The sequence below is a fragment of the Zalophus californianus genome, chromosome 3 (genome assembly GCF_009762305.2).
Source record: "Zalophus californianus isolate mZalCal1 chromosome 3, mZalCal1.pri.v2, whole genome shotgun sequence".
Lineage (NCBI taxonomy): Eukaryota > Metazoa > Chordata > Mammalia > Carnivora > Otariidae > Zalophus > Zalophus californianus.
The window spans coordinates 163231080-163255471 of NC_045597.1; the positions used below are offsets into that span (position 1 = coordinate 163231080).

Genomic DNA, 24392 nt, shown 5'->3' on the forward strand with positions numbered 1-24392 from the left:
TAGTCATAAAGGAGCACAATGTCTGCAACTCATTTTCAAATGGCTCAGGAAAAAAAGGTATGTGTGTATGTGAGTGTGTGTAAATACATATAAAGGGAGAGAGGAATAATAATTAGACAAAAAGTAAACAATAAGTGAATCTAGGTAAAGGGAATGTGGGAGTTGTTTATACTCTTCTTACAACTTTTCTATAAGTTTCAAATTACATGAAAATAAATTTAGAAAGAGAGAGAGGGAGGGAGGGTAGGAGGGGAGATAAAATCTGCCCTCAGGAAATTGTAGTTTAGTTAGGAAAACACAGTATGTCAACTAATGTGTCATTTAAAATTCAGAAATAAACTTAAAGGAAAAAAAAACCATACAGGCTGAAAAACATTTTTACCAAATAAAATAATGCAGTGTAAGGTCCCTGAAAAACAACTGCATATTTCTCCAACACATGATTTTTATTACTGTATGCATGTATTACCATTCCTAAATTGCATTTGCTTGTCTACTCAGTTAACATTTTTGGCTTATTCTGGTCATCATAAAATTAGTTTTAATGCAAATAAAAACTTACCACTTTAAAAAACTAACTACTCATCAGATAATTTTTCACAGAGGCAAAGACAATCATTTCTAACCTTCAGATGAAAAAACCAAGTAACTAAGTAAAAAAAAAAAAAAAAAAATTGGTTAAAGTCACACCAGGTCAGGAAGAAATTAGAATTCATTCTAAATAAAAAACTAGTACACTTGACCTGTGAACAACACAGGTTGAACTGAGTGGGTCCATTTTTATAAAGATTTTTAAAATAAATACAGTACTGTAAATGTATTTTTTCTTATGATTTTTTAATAACATTTTCTTTTCTCTAGCTTACTTTATTGTAAGAATACAGTATATAATACACATAACATACAAAGTATGTGTTAATCAACTGTTTACATTAGTGATGAGGCTTCTGGTCAACAGTAGGCCATTAGTTACATTAGGGGAGTCAAAAGTTATACTCAGACTTTTCACTGCATTGGGGTTGGCACCCCTAGTCCCTGCACTGTTCAAAAGGTCAATTGTATTTAATCAAGTAAGAAGGCTTAAGCTAAATAAAGACTTCAAGATAGGTTTTTCAAGTTGCTTTAAGAATTTTGTTATTAAATGTGAGAACAAATGGAGTAAGACACTTGTATCTTGCAACATCCAGATGGCAAGTGCCAGAGTTGACCAAATAACTCCTATCCAACAAAGCTGAAATGTCTGCTTTGTTTTATCTATCTCATAAACATAAAAATCCTAGGAAAGGCACTTATAACACATTGCTAATAGAAGATACATTCAATTTAGTCCCCCATACGATCAAACAATCCATCTAAATAAAAGTCACATCACTAAACTGTAATTAATTATCACAGAGCAATTCATCAATGTCAGCACCAGAAGGCTCAACTATTTTTCCGTGCTTTTGCCCTCTTTCTTATTTAGTGACTACTGTCTTGGTTCAAATCCATACTATACTGTCCTCAGATTATTCTAGCAACTTCCCAACTTACCTCTCTTTTCATAATCCATCACTGTCAAACTAATCTTCCTTAAAAACTTTTTTCATGCCATGATTCTGCTCAAACACCCACAAGGGTTCCCCATGACATTCTGAATTAAGTATAAACTCTTCACCAAATGATTTCACAGCCTCTCTGACATAGCCTCAACCCGAATTTTCAACCTCATTTTCTATCCTTCAAACAACCTAAACTACTTAGGTATTCTCAAAAAACAAGCCAAGCTTTCTTAACTTGGTCTTTGTTCATGTTTTCAACCTGACTGCAACATCTCAACCTGTCAAAAGAACGAGAGAATACATTTCTCTCTCTCTCTCTCTCCCTAAAATCCCACTAAAATGACAGTAAACAATTACAAAAGGGAATAAACTCAAAGGCAATGAAACTAGAAATGGCAAAAGCATCCAAAGATCAGAGATTCTGGCAAATTTCTGGAAGACAGAGACAGGTAGAAACAGGGAGATGAACCAGAGCAGGAGCCATCAAAGCAAGCATTTTCATTCAATATTTATTCAACAAATATACATTAAGCACACACTATGTGCCAAACACTGTTCGGGAAGTTCAGGTTATAGTTACAAAGGTGACAAACAAGGGATCTGCTAACAATAAACTTAGATTCTAGTCAAGGTAGAGAAATATTAAACAACAAAAACAAAACAAGTAAGACCCATGACAACTGTGGTGGTAATTAAATTAGAATTGTATGGAAAGTGACAGAGTAGCTGTTTTAGACTGGATGTACAGAGAAGGCCTCTTAAGTAGTGATATTTAAACTGAGATATGAGTGACAAGAAGGAATCAAACATGCACAGATCAGAGAGAAGAGATTTCCAAGTAGAGGGTACAAGTCTGGTGTGTCAGGGAACAGAAAGAAAAATTAGTCTGATAGGAAGAGAGGGCCAGATCATTCAAGGATTTGTAAACCAAGAAATAGAGTTTGGTTTTTATTCTAAAGCAGCCCTCTCGAGGGCAATGAGAAGCCATCCCTCACATCCCTTCTGCTGCAGAAGTGGGGAGCATTCTTGGAATTAGAACATAGATGGGCAAAGGAATATAAGTGGGAAAAAGAATGCAGGACAAGAGCCAGTATTCCCCACACTGGCACTCCCAGGGAAATTCTGGCATTTGCTTCCAGGTTAATGAAAATAAAAAAACAACTCTCTCGAGTATAATGCCTTCAGGAGTCAGGTGACCAATATAAATACCAGCAGTAGCCAGATGTAAAACAATAGGGAGTGGTACGGCCTGAAAACTAGAGGGCACAACCTCAGCTAAAAACACTCAAAGTTTTAAAAAAGTTTATTCTAGAATCAGATAGTGAAGTTGTACAACCCTGTAAATAAGTTTTAAAAAAATGTTGTATATGTGTATTATATCTCAATTAAAAAAAACCTAAAGAAAAGTTTAAGCATAACTGCTAAACAAAAAAGTTAGATGCTACTTCCTCCAAGAGGACTATGAACTTTGTACCTCTCTATGGCACTTAGAGCAAATCAGCTTTATATTATGTGGTGGTTATTTGTGCACTTGCCTTATCACCCTCCACACCCAACTAGGTTGCAGATTCAGGAGAGAGACCATATGCTTCTCATTTGTCACCCCACAGAAAAGAGACATATTCTTTCTTCATCTGAATTTCAACTTTTTTCTGCTAAACATTTCTAAGATGACTCTGAACTTAAGATGACATCTAATTTCAGAGGACTCAAAGCTAAAGGTGCACTAAGAAAGAAAGAAAGAAGAAAGAAAAGAAAGAAAGAAAAGAAAGAAAAGAAAGAAAAGAAAGAAAAGAAAGAAAAGAAAGAAAGAAAGAAAGAAAGAAAAGAAAAGAAAAGAAAGAAACTTTGTTTTAAATTTTGCAAGCCAGAACAGAAAGAAAGAAAGAAAGAAAGAAAGAAAGAAAGAAAGAAAGAAAGAAAGAAAGAAAGAAAGAAAGGCTAATTTAGCCAATTCTCAATAAATGCTAATTTCAAGTAACCAAAACATTTAAAATTAATTTCCCTATCAACAGAGGAATGGTTTTTAAAAAAGTCAAAGAAATTTCTACAATGCACTTTGATTTTGGCAGAATTTTTGATATTTCTATAAGGCTATCTGTTTCCAGGGATAGGATTTGACTCAATAGCTGTATTAATACTACTACTCTCCTAAAAAGTAATGAGTGAGTAACAGTAAATGTTCCTGTACAGAATAGACTAACTAATTTTAAACAAAGAATCTAATCAAATTCAAAGTATAAGGACATTTATCAGTAAGTTTATCACATTGTATCTCCTCTCAACTTTCTTCAACTCCCTTTGTCTCCTTTCCAAGGTTTCATTCCAAAATGCTGTATGCCTGTTCTGCAACCTGCTTTATTATCTCCATTTCTTTAGATTTTTCTCTTCTCAATCTGTCAATCTTTTTTCTACCCATATCCCTGAAAGAAGCTACTCTCAATTCCTAAATTTCACACAATTGCTAAAATAGACTTTTAGAATTAGCCAGAACTCTGAATTCACATAATTGCTAAAATAGATTTTCAGAATTAGCCAGAACTCTGAATAGAAACTCAAGGTTGGGGAGAAATCACTTTACTAGTAAATCCCACATACAGTAGTAGTTCTTCCTCCATCTTTGTATATCAGTATTTTATTCTGGCAGGAGTCAGAAATCCAATCAGAGATGGCTCATTATTTCTGACATTAACCAGCCACAAATAGAAATGGTAATATTTAATGGTCAAGAATTGCTTTGGGTGAAAAGATAGGGCAAATAGTTACTGAAATTTTCAGAATGAGTTTAGTTTATAGGATGTTTAAACAGCAAATGCTAAAATAGCCCCTAAAATTTTAACACAAACTGGTTAACAAGAAAACTCAAGTTGGGGCACCTGGGCGACTCAGTCAGTTGAGCCTCTGACTCTTGATCTCAGCTTAGGTCTTGATCTCAAGGTTCTGAGTTCAAGCCCTGTAACTGGGCTCCATACTGGGTGTGGAGCCCACTTAAGAAGAAAAAAAAAAAGAAAACTCAAGTATATCTTTTCTTTTTATGCCCTATGTTTGAATTAGTAAAGGCAGAACCTTTATTACCTTATACTACTGGAAGTGTTCATTTAAAGAAAGTCTGCAAGATCTTCCTAGCCCAAGCCATCTAGGACTAAACAAGGAGTCAGGAGAGACTGGACATTCTTTTTTTTTTTTTTTTTAAGATTTTATTTATTTATTTGACAGAGAGAGACACAGTGAGAGAGGGAACACAAGCAGGGGGAGTGGGAGAGGGAGAAGCAGGCCTCCTGCTGAGCAGGGAGCCCAATGCGGGGCTCGATCCCAGGACCCTGAGATCATGACTTGAGCTGAAGGCAGACACTTAACTGACTGGGCCACCCAGGTGTCCCAAGACTGGAAATTCTTATTCTACCACTAACTAACTACAACTTCAGGCTAAATCATTTAAATCCGTAGTTCTCATTTTCTTAACATGCAAAAGAAAAGATGGACTAGCAAATCCAAAGGTCTCCCCCAACCCCTTCCAAACGATTTTTGTCTGAAGTTCTACTTCTTAATTACTGACTTCAGTCTAAATAGTCTTAGGGAACTCAGTGACTCCATCAGGCATAACAACATTCATATTATAGGGATCTCAGAAGAAGAAAAGAGAAAAGGGGACACAAAACTTATTTGAAGAAATAATAGCTGAAAACTTCCCACATTTGGGGAAACAAACAAAAACCCAGATCCAGGAGGCACAAAGAGCCCCTACCAAAATCAATCCAAGGAGGTCCACACCAAGACACACAGTAATTAAAATCACAAAAAGTAGTGATAAAGACAGAATTTTAAAAGCAGCAAGAGAAAAGCAGACAGTTACATACAAGGGGAAACCCCATAAGGCTATCAGCTGATTTTTTTCAGCAGAAACTTTGCAAGCCAGAACAGAGTGGCATGATATATTCAAAGTGCTGAAAGCAAAAAACCTGCAACAAAGAATACTTTATCCAGCAAGGCTATTGTTCAGAACAGAAGGAGAGACAGAGTTGCCCAGACAAACAAAAGTTAAAGGAATTCATGACCATTAAGCAGACCTACAAGAAATGTTAAAGGGGACTCTTTGAGTGAAAAGACCATAAATAGGAGTAAGAAAAGTAGGAAGCACAAAAGCAGTAAAATAAGTATACTTCTGAAAATCAGTCAAGGGATTCACAAAATAAAAGATATAAAGTATGACAGCATATACCTAAATCGTGAGGGGGAGAGGAGTAAAGAATGGGTTCAAACTTAAGTGACCACCAACTTAATATAGACTGCTATATGCAGAAGATGTTATATACAAACCTAATACACAAATAGAAAACCAGTAATAGATAAAGAATAAAGGGATCCGGCATGCCTGGGTGGCTCAGTCGTTAAGTGTCTGCCTTCGGCTCAGGTCATGATCCCAGGGTCCTGGGATTGAGCCCCACAGCAGGCTCCCTGTTCCATGGGAAGCCTGCTCCTCCCTCTCCCACTCCCCCTGCTTGTGTTCACTCTCTCACTGTGTCTCTGTCAAATAAATACAATCTTTAAAAAAAGAAAAAAAATAAGGGGATCCAAGTATATCGCTAAAGAAAACCAACAAACCATGAAAGAGCAAGAGAAGTATCAGAGAAAATCTATAGAAACAACCACAAAACAAGTAACAAAATGGCAATAAATATATATCTATAATTATGAGCGTCAATGGACTAAATGTTCCAATCAAAAGAGACAGAGTGGGTAAAAAACAAGATCCATCTATATGCTGCCTACAAGAGATTCAATTCAGACTGAAAGACACCTGCATTTTGAAAGTAAGGAGATGGAGAAACATTTATCATGCAAATGGATGTTAAAAGAAAGCTGGGGTAGCAATACTTATATCAGAAAAAGACTTTAAAACAAAGACTAACAAGAAATCAAAAAGAACACTATATAAAAGGGACAATCGAACAAGAGGATGTAACAACTGTGAATATTTATGCATCCAATATGGGAGAATACAAATACATAAAACAGTAATAACAAACATAAAGGAAATAATTAACAGTAATAAAATAATAGTAGGGGACTTTAATACCCCACGTACATCAATGGACAGATCACCCAAGGAGAAAATCAACAAGGAAATAAGTGGCTTTGAATGACACTGAACCAGATGGACTTAACATACATATTTAGAACATTCCATCCTAAAACAGAATACACATTCTTTTCAAGTGCACGTGGAACAGTCTTCAGAACAGATCACATATTAAGTCACAAAACAAGTCTCAACAAATTAAAAAAAGCTGCAGTCATATCATGCATCTTTTCTCACCACAACGCTATAAAACTAGAAATCAACCACAAGAAAAAAATCTGGAAACAGCACAAATACATGGAGGTTAAATAACATGCTACTAAACAATGAATGGGTTAACCAAGAAATCAAAGAAATCAAAAATTACACAGAAACAAATGAAAATGAAAACACAATGGTCCAAAATCTTTGGGATGCAGCAAAAGTGGTTCTAAGGGGGAAGATTATAGCAATACAGGCCTACCTCAAGAAGCAAGAAAAATCTCAAACAATTTGACCTTACACTTTAAAGAGCTAGTAAAAGAAGAACAAACAAAACCCAAAACCAGTAAAAGTAAGGAAATAATAAAGGTTAGAGCAGAAATAAATGATACAGAAACTAAAGAAACAACAGAACAGGTCAATGAAACCAGGAACTGGTTTTTTGAAAAGACCAACAAAATTGATAAACCTCTAGCCACACTCATCAAAACAACAAAATCACTAAGAGGAGAAATAACAACCAACACCAATTGTAAGAGAATATTACGAAAATCTATATACCAATAAATTGTACAACTTAGAAGAAATGGATCAATTCTTAGAAACATATAACCTACCAAAGCTAAAACAGGAATAGAAAATTTCAACAGACCAATTACAAGTACTGAAATTCATTCAGTAATCAAAAAACTCCCAACAAACCAAAGTCTAGGACCAGACACCTTCACAGGCAAATTCTAGCAAACATTTAAAGAAGAGTTAATACCTCTTCTTCTCAAACTATTCCAAAAAATAGAAAACTTCCAAATTCATTCTATGAGGCCAGTTTCATCCTGATACCAAAACCATATAAATACACCACAAAAAAGACAACTACAGACCAATCTCTCTCATGAATATAGATACAAAAATCCTCAAGAAAATATTAGCAAACCGAATCCAACAATATATTAAAAAAAATCACCTGCCATGATCAAGTGGGACTTATTCCCAGGATACAAGTGTGGTTCAATATTTGCAAAAACAATGAAAGTGATACAATCAATATGAGAAAGGATAAAAACCATACGATCATTTCAAAGGATGCAGAAAAAGCATTTGACAAAGTACAACATCCCTTTATGATAAAAAAACCTCTGCAAAGTAGGTCTAGAGAGAACACACCTCAACATAATAAAGGCCTTATATGAAAAACCCACAGCAAACATTATACTCAATGGTGAAAAACTGAGAGCTTTTCCTCTAAAGTCAGGAACAAGACAAGGATTTACAATCTCACTACTTTTATTCAACATAGAATTGAATCCCTAGCTGCAGCAATTAGACAACATAAAAGGAAATTTAAAAAAAAAGAAAGAAATAAAAGGCATCCAAACTGGTAAGGAGAAGTAAAACTCTTAATATTTGCAGATGACATATAATATATATGGAAAAACCTAGACTCCACCAAAAAACTACTAGAACTGCTAAATGAATTCAGTAAAGTTGCAGATAAAAAATCGATATACAGAAATCTGTTGCATTCCTATACACTAATAATGAAGCAGTAGAAAATGAAACTAAGAAAACATCCCATTTACAATTGCACCAAAAATGATAAGATACCTAGAAATAAATTTAACCAGAGGTGAAAGACCTGTACTCTGAAAATTATAAAATACTGATGAAAGAAATTCAAGAAAACACTAAGAAATGGAAAAAGACATTCCATGCACATAGGTTGGGAGAACAAATGTTGTTAAAATGTCTATACTACCCAAAGCAATCTACAGATTTAATGCAATTCCTATCAAAATACCAAAAGCAGTTTTCACAGAACTAGAACAATCCTAAAATTTGATTGTAATCAAAGGACCCTTAACAGCCAAAGCAATCTTGAAAAAGAAAAAGACTGGAGGTATCACAATCCCAGATTTCAAATTACATTACAAAGTGGTAGTAATTAAAACAGTATGGTACTAGCGTAAAAACACATAGATCAATGGAATAGAATAGAAAACCCAGAAATAAGCCTACAATTATATGGTCAATTAATCTTCAACAAAGCAGGAAAGAATATCCAATAGGAAAATGACTATCTCTTCAACAAGTGGTGTTGGGAAAACTGAACAACTACATGCAAAAGAATGAAACTGGACCACTTTCTTACAGCATACAGGAAAATAAACTCAAAATGGATTAAAGATCTAAACGTGAGACCTGAAACCTGAAAGGAGAGCACAGGCAGTAATTTTTCTGACATCAGCTGTAGCAACGTCTTTCTAGATATTGTCTCCTGAGGCAAGGGAAATAAAAGCAAAAATAAACTATTGGAACTTCATCAAAATGTAAAGTTTTTGCACAGTGAAGGATACAATCAACAAAACTAAAAGGCAACCTACAGAATGGGAGACTATATTTGTAAATGACATCTAATAAAGGATTAGTATCCAAAATGTATAAGGAACTGATACAACAGCCAAAAAAACAAATAACCCAATTAAAAAATGGGCAGAAGACATGAACAGACATTTCTCCAAAGACAACATCCAGATGGCCAACACACACATGAAAAGATGCTCAACATCACTCATCAACAGGGAAATACAAAAGAAAACTACAATGAGATATCACCTCACACCTGTCGGTATAGCTAAAATTAAAAATACAAGAAACAAGTGTTGGTGAGGATGTGGAGAAAAAGGAACCCTCTTGCACTATTGGTGGGAATGCAAACTGGTGCAGCCACTGTAGGTTCCTCAAAAAATTAAAAATAGGACTACCCTATAAGCCAGTAATTACATTACTGGGTATTTACCCCCAAAATACAAAAACACTAATTCAAAGGGATACATACACCCCTGTATTTATTGCAGCGTCATTTACAATAGCCAAACTATGGAAGCAGTCTAAATGTCCATCGAATGATGAATGGATAAAGAAGAATGATGAATGGTATATACATACAATGGAATATTATATAGCCATAAAAAAGAATGAAATATTGCCATTTGCAACAACATGGATAGAGCTAGGGAGTATAATGCTAAGCAAAATAAGTCAGTCAGAGAAAGTCAAATACCATATGATTTCACTCATATGTGGAATTTAAGTAACAAAACAAACAAGGTGTTCCAAGCAAACTCTTAGGTTAAAAAGTTAGCTTTCCTTTTCGGTTAAAAATAAAGCCAGATTTGGGTTTCTCTATAATAAAAAAAGAATACCAATTTAGGATAGCTGTTACCTGCATGCTTCTCTCTCAGAAAACCAGAAAGAACAAAGCTTAATTACTATTTGAGAATATTAACAATTCGAAGTTCAAGCAGAATTAACTCTACTTATTTGTATTAAAAAAAAAGTCATTTTCACCTAAGAATATTATTACCTTTTTTTAAAAGATTTTATTTATTTATTTGATAGAGACACAGCAAGAGAGGAAACACAAGCAGGGGGAGTGGAAGAGGGAGAAGCAGGCTTCCAGTGGAGCAGGGAGCCCAATGCGGGGCTTGATCCCAGGACCCTGGGATCATGACCTGAGCAGACGCTTAACTACTGAGCCACCCAGGAGCCCCAAAAAGATTACTACCAAGAAATAATACTGTTCATTCAACAAATGCTTAATGAAATACTACCATGAATTGGGCACTGTGCTGATAAGTTACAGGGAATACAGCTATTTAAAGGGTTAAATATGGTCCCTGCCCTCAGGCAATTTTATTAAAATCTCCAACAACAGAACAGAATTTTTATGTGATTTATATATTTTAAGATTTTTGTTCATTTATTTGACAGAGAGAGAGACAGTGAGAGAGGGAACACAAGCAGGGGAAGTGGGAGAGGGAGAAGCAGGCTTCCCGCTGAGCAGGGAGCCCGATGTGGGGCTCGATCCCAGGACCCTGAGATCATGACCTGAGCTGAAGGCAGACACTTAATGACTAAGCCACCCAGGCCCACCATTTATAGTTTTTATTTTAAAATTAATGTACCTACATGTTACAGTATTTTAAATTAGATGTTTTCATTTTACACAGACATAAACACACACACACACACACACACACACACACACACACGGTGGGGGGGGCAGTTAAAGAAGACAAATTTTGTAAGAAGGATACATTCAACATTTCCAGAATAATTTCTACTCTTTTGTCATAAGCATTCATCAAATAGCTGTTATAGCTGATACTGTATTTTTACTTGACCATACATGATTACAAAAAATTAAATCATGTTCTCCCAAAAAGCTTACTGGAAGTAAAATCAGTCATGGGTTCTATTAGCAAATAATCATCTAAATTATCTACATCGATGTCATAACATAGAAGTTAATATATTTTAGGCAATTCTTCAGTATGACACAGTTTCATAGCTAAGATAGCTAATATATCTTTAGAGAAAATACTTTTATACCACTGTCAATAAACATAAACAATGCTGTTATTTAAAACTCTTTAAAAGCTTTGGTTTGTAAATGTTGAAACAGAGATAACCTACAACCCAGCCATTGCACTACTAGGTATTTACCCCAAAGATACAAATGTAGTGATCCAAAGGGGCAACTGCACCCCAATGTTTATAGCAGCAATGTCCACTATAGGCAAACTATGGAAAGAGCCCAGATGTCCATCGACAGATGAATGGATAAAGAAGATATGTATGTGTGTGTGTGTGTGTGTGTGTGTGTGTGTGTATACACACACATATATATGTGTGATGGAATATTACTCAGTCATCAAAAAAATAAAATCTTGCCCTCTGCAACAACGTGGATAGAATTAGAGGGTATTATGCTAAACGAAATAAGTCAATCAGAGAAAGACAATTATCATATGGTATCACTGATATGTGGAATTTAAGAAACAAAACTGAGGATCATAGGGGAAGGGAGGGAAAAATAAAACGAGGAAATTTGAGAGGGAGACAAACCATAAGAGACTCTTAATCATAGGAAACAAACTGAGGGTTGCTGGAGGGGAGGCAGGGTGGGGACATGGGGTAACTGGGTGATGGACACTAAGGAGGGCACATGATATAATCAGCAGTGGATGTTATGTAAGTGATGAATCACTATAACTGATAAGAACAGATACTAGATCTTAGCCAAAAGGCTGAGAAGTGATAAAAAATTAGTTTATTTTAAAATGAAATTCAAAACATGAACAAAGATAGTGAACAAATATGTTCATCAAAGACAAATATTTTTTAAAAACAAAATGGGGGAAAACAGGGGGAGGGGGAGGGCAACTAAATATCCTACAAGAATAAAACCCAGTAAATTGGGGGTGTGTTTTATGTCCGTTATGGGTTATAACGCAGGTGTTGTAAATTATTCATAAAGCATTTAATGCATGGGAAAATGCCAGTGATGTAACTTTAAATGAAAGAAGCAAAACTAAACTGTGCATATAATAATGAGCTATATAAGTACACACAAAGATGAGAAAATATACCAAAAATTTAAACTGGTCATTTCTGGGTGGTAGGACTATGCTTTATTTTCTTTTTACATCTCTAAATGTTGCATATTTTCATTATTATTATTATTGAAGGGGGGGAGAGGCAAAACTGCAAACTCAAAATCCTCTGGCAAAAACTTATGCCCCAATTAAACTGATAAGATTCTGCCTTACTTCTGATTCCAAAGTACTGGATTATATTAACAACGATAAGCCTCTTTAAGTATTAACATTCGCAACCATACAAGCCAAAAGAATTATTCCAATAACTATATAGCTGTAAATTTCTACTTTAATGTTTCTAGTTATCTTTAATCTCCTCTATTTCTAGTACTGTCACATCAAAATATATGAACACTTCATCTATGCATTAGATAAGGTTATCATATGGAAAATCTCCATACCAAATTTTAATTTGTATCATAAAAATAAGCATGTGTAAATAACAATTTAGCTGTAAGAAACTACACAAATAGGGCAGCATGCAATGTTCACATAACATATTCCATGGCAACTGAAAAATAGAAAATACTGTTGAGAGAAATTAAAGACCTAAATAAATGGGTAGATACACCATATTAATGGACTGGAAAATGCAATACTTTGTATGTCAATTGTCCCCATATTGAACTAAGTATTCACTATGTAACTAAGTATTCACTAAGTAATTATAACCTATATCTGATTCTAAAATTTAGATGGAAAAGCAAATGAACTAGAACAGCCAAAAACAATCTGATAAAAAGACCTTGTGGTAAGCCACCTGCCTTCAAGACTCACTATAAAGCTAAGTAATCAAGACAATTTAGTAATGGCAAAAGAACTGAGAATTACATCAATGTAACAGAATGGACAGTCCAGAAATAGACTCATTTTTATATTGTCAAATGATTTTCAACAAGGATGTCAAAGTAGGTAAGAAGGAAAGGAAAGGTTTTGTTTTTCTAGCTTTACTGAGATATAGTGGACAAATTAAAGTACAAAGCATTTTTTAACAAATGATGTTGAACAGATATAAATATTGGGGGCAGGGGAGCCTTGACTTCATCACCACAGCATAAACAAAAATTAATTCAAAATGGATCACAGACTGAAATGTAAAGGCAAAAATTATAAAGCTCCTAGGAGAAAAGATAAGAAGATACCTTTTGCAAATTTAGTGTAGGCAAAGATTTATTAGGACAGAAAACACTAAACCACAAAAGTAAAAACAGTTTGATGAAATCCAATATAAGAACTTCTGCTCTTTGAAAGGCACCATTAAAAAAACAAACAGGCAAGCTACAGACTAAGAGAAAATATTCATAAATATATTTGATAAAGGACTTATAGAGACTATATGAAGACTTGCTACAAATAAATAATAAAAAAGGTAAACCAATGTTTAAAATGGGCAAAAGACTTTTAGTCACTTCCCAAAGGGCTAATATGAACCTGGAAAATTGCTCAACATTACTAGCAATCAGGAAAATGCAAATTAAAACTACAATGAGATACCACTACATATATATTACAGTGGCAAGTACTGTTGAATATATAAAGTGATAAAATTTTGGGTAAGTTTGCCAGTTTCTTAAAAAATTAAAAATACACCTACCCTGTATCACCCAGCATGTCCTCACAGGTATTTATCCAAGAGAAATAAAAACATATATCCATGAAGAGACTTGTACACAAATGTCATAGCAGCTTTGTAAGCCAGAAATGGAAGCAGCCCCAATATCTATCAACAGGTGAATGGATAAACAAGTAACAATATGGAACAATCTAAAAATCATTACTCTGCTTGAAAATAAGCCAGATTACAGGGAGAGGGAGAGATATTGGGGGGGGGGGGGAAACACTGAATGATTCCATATATAAAATTCTAGTTGATACAATCAACTAATACAAAGTTATAGAAAAGGCAAAATTTACCTGTGGTTGCAGTTGCTTCTAGGATGGGGAGAAGTAGAGAGAGTGGGGAAAGGTAAAGGGTAGAGTCCTGGGAAATGTTCTATATGTCACTAGAAATATCTGGAAAAAAATGCTCACTATGAACATGGAAAAGTTATGTCTATCAAAACTAGTGAATGACTAAATTAAATGTTTAATGGGTACCTTTAATTCACCTTGAATAATTCCCAAAAGCATACTGCAAAATCCAAATTTAAGCTTCTGAAAAAAGCCAGAATTTCAATTGTGGTGAAGAATAAATTTTATTTAGGTTTCACTTTGCTGAAATTTATCTATTTTTCTTCCACGAATATCACTTTCTAATTAGTAAGAGAATGAGAATGTCTTGCCCCAAATGCTTTATTTTTAAGATGGGTTCATATAAGAGTATTATACACTATGAAATGGAACTTAATCTGAAAGACTCATTAACAATAGTAATTCAGTAAAATTGTACAGTGGTTTCCAAAATGGAGGTGATTGTACCCCAGGAGGTATGAGTGATGATCTATAGGATGTAAGAACATATTAGTTTTTTATATTTAATTTGTATTATAATACACATATGTATTTTAAGTATAACATAAGGTAATAGAACATACAGGTTTCCTTAATACACAAAATAACACTGGTATCTTCTCTATGGTCACCTGTCAATCACACATCACATAAAGTAGTCAAAGTATTCTGGTAATAAGCAACTCTAAGTATTCTGAGGAGACAGTGATAGTATTTGCTAGGTTCTTTTTAAATAATGAAATAAAGAACCCACGTTTTTTTGGAAGCTGCTACAAAGGACAGGTGTTCCAGAGAAGATACAGTTTCAACAGTAAATGTTTTCCTTATTAGAAACAATATTTTATGGGGGCACCTGGGTGGCTCAGTCAGTTGTGCATTGGACTCTTGATTTTGACTCAGGTCATGATCTCAGGGTAGTGAGATCAAGCCCCATGTTGGGCTCCATGCTGGGTCTGGAGCCTGCTTGAGATTCTCTCTCTCCCTCTGCACCCCTCACCTCCCTCTCTAAAAAAAAACCCAAAAAACAAAAGACAATATTTTATGAAAAAAGTACATTATATAATCCTTCATGAAGCAGCTATTTTGACCTCAACAAAACAAAGTTGGGGGTGGGGAAGTAAGGTTTAATTTCAAAAGCAACCCTACTGAAGCAAAAGAGAAGCTGAAGAAGACTGCCAAGTGTTACAATATTTTATTGATGTAGTTGAGGAGTGACCATAGCATTTTGTACCAACCAGGTTTATTGGTTGTTTCATGGCAATTTAAAAAGAGGTGTCAAAAAGTTAAGCATTTATCTTTTACAAAAAGAGTCTAAATTTGCTGACTTTCTGTGGTGACTATTAGTAGTATGCTACCTAGCCATTGTTTTTAAAAACAAAAACCGGGGCGCCTGGGTGGCTCAGTCGTTAAGCGTCTGCCTTCAGCTCAGGTCACGATCACAGGGTTCTGGGTTCGAGCCCTGCACTGGGCTCCCTGCTCAGCGGGAGGCCTGCTTCTTCCTCTCCCACTCCCCCTGCTTGTGTTCCCTCTCTCGCTGTGTCTCTCTCTGTCAAATAAATAAAATCTTTAAAAAACAAAAAACAAACAAAAACAAAAAATTGGTTAATCTGTACCTGAAAAATAAATGAGGCATTTTAAAACTTGGTAAGAAAATAACTGTATTCCAAAAGAAAACAATGTGTGTCATCTTGAAATACTACACCGGATACTCTAAAAACAGAGAAACCATTTTCTAACTCTTTAAATGCTTTCCAAACACAGTTGTCTATGGATTTTAAACACATTTATTAAAAATCTATAAATGCAGGGGTGCCTGGGTGGCTCAGTCGGTTAGGTGGCTGCCTTGGGCTCAGGTCATGATCCAGCATCCTGGGATTGAGCCCCGCTTCACATCGGGCTCCCTGCTCAGCAGGGAGCCTGCTTCTCCCTCTCCCCCTGCTTGTGCTCTCTCTCTCTCAAATAAATAAAATCTGAAAAAAATACATATATATATATAAAATACATAAATATATATTATGTTATATATATAAATACAAATCCTTACACTGGTTTGCACAGGAAAAGCAAACCTTACTAGCCAAATCTGCAAAATTGATGAATGGAGATTAAACAATGAGTGTTTCCATTAACAAAGCATAGCGAAATATATACTTACTCTTTTCGGGTGTATGTCCCTATGTGAGCTGTCTTTTAGTTAAGACAAACATTAAAACCAAGTACCTAATTAAACAGATTTAAGATCCAGACTTTGGAATTTCTGTATTTCCAATTAGTAAACCCAAGATTTTTCAAACATAACACAGCACATTCATTGCTCCTGCTTTAAAAAATATTTATTTAAAAAATTTAGAATAAACAAAAAGGGTTTTGAGCCATTACTAACACGTATAAAGTACTTTATTCACAGATAAGGGGATCACTGATTCCCTTCACTAGTCTCTAAAGTCATTTGTTAAAATATATAAGAAGCCAAATAAGTCAAGAAAGAATTATTTTTTATAAATAAAATTAACATTAATAGATTTTAGCGAATGCTTTCAGGAGATGTAATACCAACTGTAAATAATTCTTCAAATAATAGTTTTCATTAAAACCTTTTTATTGAATTTCTATTCTATTTAAGGGACTGAGAGGTATTTCAGATGAAGAAACATCCAATACTCCAAAATTCAGGGGGGATTTAAGACAGTACACAATTATCTACAACACAAGGCAAATCAAGTAAGGTCTAGAAAACTGAAGAAGCAAGCAATTAATTCTGCTTGGTGTCTAACAGCTTCACAAAGAAGGTGTATAATGTTGAGTCTCAAAGGGTAAGTGGGATTTTGACTGGAAAAATTAGGGAGAACAAAGCATGACTGAGAACCACGGATAGAGGCATGTCCAAGCTGGGATACCTAAAGAATATACTGTATTTTCAAGATGCATTATTAGTTTTGCTGTCCTGACTTAGCTAACCCTTTCTTCACATACCAAACTTAGCAAGATCCTTTTAAAGGTGTTTCCCAAAAAAGCATCTAATTCTTAAGTATGGTCACAAAACCTGATTTATTGCAATTTTATAATATTTGGGCCTACTTATTATGTTTACAGTTCTAATTTTATCCAGATTCACCATTCTTTACCAGGGGGCTTAAATTCTAAGTGTTACATAATGATAAGACATCAATTATGAACCTCCCAACCTTTTCTTCTCATGTAAAAGGATGGCTTACTTGTCCCTTCTTTTCCAAACCTAATCTCTTCACTTGTTTTGAAATCCCAATACCTTGTTCTTCTTCTTGGATTCTGCTCCCTTGATTACATTCTCTACTGATTCCTTTTATCCTGGCACTTAAACTGGCATCCTCTCTGTTTTGGAGGGGAGAATACCTAGCTGTTTGACTTCTCCATTACATCTAGCTCTGCCTAAAGCAGAGAAACAATATGTTTTAATATATATTATTGTTTATTAATATTTTATTAATAGCAAAATATATACTGTTTTAAAAGCCAATTTGTAAATCAGGAGTCATGTATTTTAAGATATCTGCCCTAAAGTAACAGCAATAAGAGCATGGGATGAAGTTTTAGATTATGTAATCTGGGAGTTTTCTAATATTTCCCGACAGAACTTTCCCAGATGAAATCTTTACACAGCATCTCAAATATGTAAAATTGACAAAAGTGCTGCTAATACTTTTCTATGTTCAAATATATTAATGTATTACCAACTCAAAGAGACAAATTAAGAATTAAGTATGTCAGTTACAGTCTTATAACAATCTAAGCAATCCATTTATTACTATGAAGCTTTGTTTTGATTTCACCTAGATAAGTGGTTCCAAGTAGGTAGTAGCTTTTGTAGTCTCAGGATATGCTTCAATTAAATTTATTCAAAAATTTTTTAAAATAAGAATTTTTTTCTTTCAAAATTGGTCTTGAACGTGTTATGGTTTTCAAGGTGTGGGCATGTTTTAACCATGGAACAATATCTTTATTAGTATTCTAAACAGCTGTTGAAAAATCCAGTGATTCAGCTATTACTGAAACTGATCATTTCTAAGCTTAAATTGGGGCAAATGGCTAGAGTGCAAAGTAATGCCATCATTGGGCACTATGAATTCAAGACTAAAGAATCATCAGCCACCCCTCAGACGGAGAACCAGGTGCAGAGTTGACCCTTTCTGGATGTTGTAATGAGAAAAGTGAGGCCATCTTCCAGCTGCTTGCCTGCAAAGATGAGCCTCTGCTGGTCAGAGGGGATTGCCTTCTTTATCTTGGATCTTAGCCTTCACATTCTTGATGGTGTTACTGGATTCCACCTCCAGAGTGATAGTCTTGCCGGTCAGAGTCTTCACAAAGATCTGCATACCACACCTCAGATGCAGGACCAGGTGCAGGGTTGACTCTTTCTGGATACTGAAATTGGAAAGAGTGCAGCGGCCATCTTCCAGCTGTTTGCCTCCAAAGATGAGCGTTTGCTGTTGTGTATGGCAGAGGGTAATGCCCTCCTATGCTGGATCTTGGCCTTCACATTTTCGATGACGTCACTAGGCTCCATCTCCAGGGCGATGGTCCTGCCAGTCAAGATCTTCATGAAGATTTGCATTTTAACCTGCTAGCGAATGCAAGGACACTGCACACCAACACAGATACCCGTCAATGCCAAATGCTTCTGAATTAAAATTTTTTATATATGTACATGAGGGTGCCAAGACCATTCACTGGAGAAAGAACAGTCCTTTCAGCAAATGGTGCTGACTAACTGAATACGCACATGTGAGAGGATGAAGCTGGACCCTTACTTAACACCATACATAATATTAACTCAAAATGGGTTAAAGACCTAAATATAAGAGATTAAACTATATATAAAACTCTAGAAAAAAAACCATAGGGGAAAAGCTTAATGACACTGGATTTGCCAATGATTTCTTGGACATGGCACCAAAAGCATAAGCAGCAAAAGAAAAAATACAGTGGACTTCATTAAAATGAAAAATTTCTGTACATCAAAAGATACCATCAACAGAATAAAAAGGCAACCCATGGAAATGGGAGACAGTATTTATATATCATGGATCTGATATGAACTTAATATCCAGAACAAATAAGGAATTCGTACAACTCAACAACAAAAACAAACAACCCAATTTTAAAAACGGGCAAAGGACTTGGATAGACATTTCTACCAAAACAACAACAAAACCAAATGGTCAACAGGCACTTGAAAAAAATGCTCAATATCACTAATCATTAGAAAACTGCAAATCAAAACCACAATGAGATGCCACTGTATACTCATTAGGATGGCTATTATAAAATAAAATAAAACCCAGAAAATAAAGGTGTTGCTGAAGATGTGGAGAAACTGGAACGCTTGTGCATTGCTACTGGAGTGTTAAATGCTGCATCTGCTGTGGAAAACGGTACGGCAGTTCCTCAAAAATCAAATAGAATTACCGTATGATCCAGCAATTCCACTTCGGGGTATATACCCAAAAGAACTGAATGCAGGGACTCAAACAGGTATGTGTAGGACAATGTTCAGAGCAGCAAACATCTACAGATAAATAAATTGTGGTTTATACACACAATAAAATAATATTCAGCCTTAAAAAAGGAATGCAATTCTGATTCATGCTACAACATGGATGAACTCTGAAGACATTATGCTAAGTGAAATAAGCCAAATACCAAAGAACAAATACTGCACGATTCTACTTATATGAAGTCTAGAATAGTCAAATTCATAAAAACGGGAAGTAGAAAAGTGATTACCAGGGGCTAGAGGGGGAGGCAGTGCAGAGTTATTATTTAATGAGTAATTTCAGTTTGGAATGATGAAAAAGTTCTGAAGATAGTGATGATGGTTTGCACAACTTTGTGAATGTACTTAACACCACTGAAATGTGCACTTAAAAATGATGAAAATGGTAAATTTCATGTTGTATATTTTACAATAAAAAAGTGTGTGTGCTATTTATTTTATTATGGTGGCAGTATAAAAATGTGCTTAAGAATACAAGCTTAAGACTTATGCTGCCTGGCTTCAAACCCAACTATGTCACTTTACAACTCTGTAGTCTGTGCCTGTCTGCTCAGACAGTAACACAACCTACTTCATAGAATTACGGCAAGAATTAAATAAATTTTACACGTAAAGCATTTAAAACAAGGCATGTCATTTAGTAGTCACAATACATTTTCAATGAGATTTAAGTGAAACTTTTACAGAACCTTGAAGCTCCTCCTCAAAATTCCAGAGTTCAGTAAAACACTGAAAACCAGTGATCTAATCCAAATTTCTCATTTTACAGGTAAAGGAATTGAGAATCCAAGATAAGAGATTTGCCTGAGGTCACATATCTTGTTTTGCTAATATTAATTTTCCTAAGAGTTTGGGATTAACAATACTAATGCTGACACTGAACTACTTCAGAACCAAGGCAAACCCATGAGATTCTATAGAATCTATGAATAGTGTGAAATCATCCACCAAGCTAATCTTTATTTTCTTAATTTTTTTTTTTTTTTTTTTTTTTTAGAGAGGGGAGAGGGAGAGAGAGAGAATCTTATGCAGGCTCCATGCCCAGCGTGGAGTCTGCTCTCATGACCCTACGATCATGACCTGAGCAGAAATCAAGAGTCCGACACTTAACTGAGCCACCCAGGTGCCCCCCACCATGCTAATCTAGAAAATACAGTAATTATGAAAACCAAAGGATAGCAAAACCAAAAGTCATTCTAATTATCCTCAAAGACATGGTTAAAAACACCTTTTCAGAGAATAAAATATTAGTTAAAATATTAGTGAAAACAAATTATATCAGTTTTAAATTAAACCAGTTTGAAGCACACTACACCACTTTTAGCCAGTTACTTACTATATAATCTTAATGAGACCTCTGAATCTGAAAAATCAGCTGCTTTTTCCTACCAAATAGAGCTAATATTCATCATGAGGAGACGTCTACAAATAATTATTTATTAAATTCAAACAGAAGAGAGCGGCAGTCCAAATAACACAAAATGTCTAATCCCCAAAAAATCATGTATTAAAGCTTTGTAGACATTTTGGTACTTACTTGAATAGGGCTAGATCTGGTTTCTGGGAAATTCACAACACAAAAAGCAAAATAACAGAGATAGTCTTTGAAGGTCAGGCTCAACAAGAGCTAAAAAGCTTTTGAGTATCTCTATTTTGCCCTTCCTCCATTGGTCTTACTCAACTGGGCTCTCAAAGGATAGTACCACCTCCGCTTGGACTGTCCTCCCCATCCACATCAATTGAAATCCTACCCCTTCTTCTTCTTCTTCTTCTTTTTTTTAATCCTACCCATTCTTAAAGGTTCCACTTAAATCCCTCAGCTTCCATGCTCGCAATCTAGAATTAATCTCTCCTCTTTGCTCCCCTATTTTGTAACTTTACTCCAACATTTTAAATATGTAATGTGTTGCATTACAATTACTAGTTACTTCTTCCCTCACCTTACCCCCAGGAAAATCCCAAGAGCAGTAGGCTAGGGAAGAAAGGAAACATTTGCTAACACCTCAGAACCTTGAGAGGTGCTAGGCATTTTGCATACATTATCTCATTTAATCTGTTTGACAACCACCTGGGGAGGCAAACAGGTGGTGTTATTCCCATTTTACTGATAGAAAAGTACTGTTGAGAGTTAATAGCTTAGCCGTCACACTGCTAGCCAATTCCAGGGTTTATGGAGCCTCTGGTTTGCCTGGCTTCAAAAAAGGAGCTCTTTCCACCACCACTCCGTGCTGCAGGTCTTGTCCAATTTGTGTCCCCCACTCTAACAGACAGTAGGTATTCCATAAAGATTCGTCGGATTTAATATTCCTATGAGATCACTACCACCTTTTTTTTTTTTTTTTAAAGATTTTATTTGACAGAGAGAGAGAGAGAGAGAGACAGCGAGAGAGGGAACACAAGCAGGGGGAGTGGGAGAGGGAGAAGCAGGCTTCCCGCGGAGCAGGGAGCCTGATGCGGGGCTCGATCCCAGGACCCTGGGATCACGACCTGAGCCGAAGGCAGACACTTAACCAACTGAGCCACCCAGGCGCCCCCACTACCACCCTTTTAATAATCCGTTCACGCCCTATCCCTAGCCCGTTACCTTTACGGTTCCCATACAGCAGATTTTACAGACACACAGGCAGCTCTCCACATCTCCGAGAGAAATGCTGCAGACACATCAACCCTTACTGGGAGGTGAAGTGAAAAATCTTTCAATTCTCCCAGATTTCCCCAACCGCTCTTCCCACAGAATATAAGAAACCCTCCACACACGAGACATTTGATGCGACGCTTATACCCTTCCAACAAGCTCTTATTTCATACTAAGCAACGTCTTCGTGCTTACAAGCAGTTAAGGCTAATGCGGTTCCCAGCTCACACTGTGGGGACACCCCGAGACACTGTCTGAATAAGAAAACCACATCTTTCAGACTGTCTTAAAATGAAGGCATCCTAACACTATTACACGGCCTCCCTCCCCTCCTCATCCCCCCCCCCCCCCCCATGAACTGCAGTTTGGATTTCCGGCGGGAATGCACACAGGCACAGCAAGATGAGAGGGGTTCAAAGGCAAGGGAGCAATTACTTAGCCTCCTTAATTAGAAGACGCAGAAGGCGCCCCGCATTTCTAGAACTCTGCACTGAATTTATTTATGAAAGGTGGGGGGCACCGAAGCCCGAGGAATCCCAGACACCGAAATCACTGCTTTCTGCGGCTAATCGGGGACAGTCCTTTCCTCCTCGCGGTCCCGGGCCACCAGCACCCGGTGCCGGGTCCAAGCCCAACCGCACCCTCCCCAGGCGGTCCTGTATCTCATTGTCTCCCTCCGTCGCTGCCCCCAGGGACGCAGGGGGGGCCAGCCCTGGCCCCACCGACCCCCACCTACCCGCCGCCGCCTCGCTGGGCGTGGTCCAACGAGCCCGGCCCCGGCCCGGCAGCGACCCCGCCCCAGGCTCGGGCACCCGCCCGCACCGCGCCCGGATGGCAGGGCCGGGCGCCGGGAAAATGGAGGCGGGAGCCGCGGCAGCGCCTCACAGTCCGCGCCCGGCCGGCCTCTCCGCCCGCCTCGAGGGCGAGGCTGAGCACTCACCGCGGCAGCCGCTCGATCCTCCAGCGGCCCAGGGCTGGGCAGCCGCCGCTCCCGCCGCCGCCGCCGCCGCCTCCTCCTCAGGCGCGGCGCTCCTTCCCCGGAGACGCCGTGAGCGCCCGCAGCTCCCGCGCCGCGCGCACCGTGACTGACTGACTGACTGACTGACCGACCGACCGGGCGGCGGCGGCGGGGGCGGGGCGGGAGCGTGCAGCAGGCGGGGCGGCCGCAGCGCCCAGCGGTGGCCGATCCGAGGGCGGCCGCGTCCGGCCGAGACGCAGAAGGCGGAGCTGAGGGCCCGGCGGCGGACTTGCGGACCGACTCGCGCCCGGCCGCTCGCTGCCCCCGCCCGCCCGCCGCCAACCACTCACTTCCGGCGCAGGCGGCCGCGCCCGCCCCTCCCGGGCGTCCGCCCCCCCCCCCCGCCCCCCGTCCGCGCCCCCTTGCCCGCCCTGCCCTCACCCTCCTTCAGGCGCCGGACCGCACCCAGACGGGGCTGTCCGCGGTGCTCCGCCTTTCCTCCGCGCGCGCCTGTAAACCGCCTCCAGGAACCAGTGAATCAGAGAATGAATGAGCGAGGAAGGAAAATCCCGGTGCTGTCCCACCCCCTGCTCGCCTTTCGTTGGACGCAGGCCCAGTGGCCTCTGTCCCAGGGCCATGGGACTCCCAGCAGCATCGAGCAGATCTGTCAAGGACCTGTATGCATGCACCTATATGTCATTCATGTATTCAAAGACCCCAGCAATACATCAGATGTCTTAGGCGCTTAAAGGACCATTGTCGTTGCAGTCTATGAGGCCTTTTTTTTTTTTTAGGAAAACCCATTTTGGCCGACAACTCTCCGTATTTTCATGCACTATATTGAGAAGATTTTAAAAATTGGACATTTCCATTATCTTTAATTACTTTTTACCTTAGAAATTTGTTTATTTTGCGTTCTTAATTTGTCACCCCCTTACTGAAATTGTTTAGGAATAAGGTTTTGGCATTTTTCTTGATGGCATTTTTCTCAAGCTCTAAATTTCTGATACAGCTTATTTTGATGTAGGCTTGACTTAGACTTCTAAGTTTTAA

At 37.5% G+C, this 24392-nt stretch overlaps 1 protein-coding gene and 1 pseudogene across 1 annotated transcript in view; both read right to left on the reverse strand.

The window, feature by feature from the left end:
* The window catches only part of RAPH1 (Ras association (RalGDS/AF-6) and pleckstrin homology domains 1), a 91634-nt gene extending 67993 nt beyond the window's left edge, over positions 1 to 23641 (reverse strand). Inside the window, 1 exon segment of the mRNA XM_035726620.1 lies at positions 23322 to 23641. The gene's annotated coding sequence lies outside the window, so the exon portion shown is untranslated.
* Positions 18335 to 19041, reverse strand: LOC113919887 (annotated as a pseudogene).
* Positions 23642 to 24392: the final 751 nt, after the last annotated feature.